Source organism: Rhincodon typus, chromosome 48 (assembly GCF_021869965.1).
Source record: "Rhincodon typus isolate 14 chromosome 48, sRhiTyp1.1, whole genome shotgun sequence".
Lineage (NCBI taxonomy): Eukaryota > Metazoa > Chordata > Chondrichthyes > Orectolobiformes > Rhincodontidae > Rhincodon > Rhincodon typus.
In genome coordinates this window covers 2,712,513-2,714,241 of record NC_063379.1, presented here as the reverse complement: position 1 = coordinate 2,714,241, position 1,729 = coordinate 2,712,513, and positions in this window count along the sequence as shown.

The following is a 1,729-nucleotide window of genomic DNA, read 5'->3' as shown; positions in this document are numbered from 1 at the left end:
TTAATTGATTGAAAGTGTGAACGAGCAACTCATATACAGCGAGGTGTTGTGATCAGAAATGTATTGTCTTAAAGTCTATTCTGAGTTGAATAACGGCAACTTCCTAGGGTCGTGTGGGACGAATGCCACACTCCCCACCAGCCCCACCAACGCCGGCACCTTTCCCTGCAACGGCAGGAAGTGCTACACCTGCCGCTACACCTCCCCCCTCACCCCCATCCCAGGCCCCAAGAAGACCTTCCACATCAAGCAGATGTTCACCTGCACATCTGCTAATGTGTTATACTGTATCCGCTGTTCCCGTTGTGGCCTCCTCTACATCAGGGAAACCAAGCGAGGCTTGGGGACAGCTTTGTGGAACACCTACGCTCGGTTTGCGACAAACAACTGCACCTTCCGGTCGCGAACCATTTCAACTCCCCCTCCCACTCCTTGGACGACATGTCCAATGATGCCACCCGAAGGTTGCAGGAACAGCATCTCATATTTCGCTTGGGAACCCTGCAGCCCAATGGTATCAATATGGACTTCACAAGCTACAAAATCTCCCCTCCCCCGACCGCATCCCAAAACCAGGCCAGCTCGTACCTTCCTCCCTAACCTGTCCGTCCTTTCTCCCACCTATCCACTCCTCCCACATCAAGTCCCACCTCCATCTCCTACCTACCAGCATCATCCCGCCCCCTTGACCTGTCCGTCCTCCCTGGACTGACCTATCCCCTCCCTAACTCCCCACCTACCCTCACCTTTACTGGCTCCATCCCCACCTCCTTGACCTATCTGTCTCCTCTCCATCTACCTTCTCCTTTATCCATCTTCTAGCCGCCTCCCCCTCTCTCCTGACTTATTTCAAAATCCCTTTCCCCTCCCCCATTTCTGAAGAAGGGTCTAGACCAGAAACGTCAGCTTTCCTGCTCCACTGATGCTGCTTGGCCTGCTGTGTTCATCCAGCTCTACACCTTGTTATCTCAGTTTCTCCAGCTTCGGCAGTTCCCACTACCCCTTCATGCATCATGATCCTGTCATCTATCACTGGCTCCATCTGTGAATGGCGTGCAATCCAATGACCCTTGTGGAGGCAGTTTCTCTGCTGCATATGATTTAAAACACAATATCCGCTTGCTATCTCATTCCCCAGACACCATTTGCTGTGAAAATTTAACTCCACCTTACTTTATTTCTCAGTGACTCATTGGATTGATAGTTAGCAGGACAGTGTTAATAGCAGGGCAAAATTTCAAATTGTATACTTTAGATAATCAAAGGCAATTCATCAGTTGAGTTGGCAGTAACAAGACATTAGATACTGAAGACGATGGAAGATGATTAAGTGAATATGTAATTAAGAGATGAAGACAGCCTTTTATAAATCAAGGTGTTCTGGTCTGAAATAAAATGTTTGATAGTGTGTCTGTGCAGAAAAAACAACTTCAGATCCAACCATAGGGCGCTGAGACATCATTGTTTATTTTCTGCAAGTGGACCTTGCAGTCTGTGTGGGTGTCAAGGATATCATGGAAGAACCTGTTATTAAGGAATGGTTAGCCCTAAACATTACATTTCTGTAGTGTTTCCATTCCTCTTTCCTCCTCTGACTCAAAAAAAAAGAGAGGCAAGGTTCGGAGGAAATGAGCCAGAACATTGTGAGAGGAAGGTCGGCAGTGAGAGTTCCATTGGGTAAAGGAGTGCGAGCCTAAACTGTTTCTGGAAACTGCTTTTGGTGAGTAAC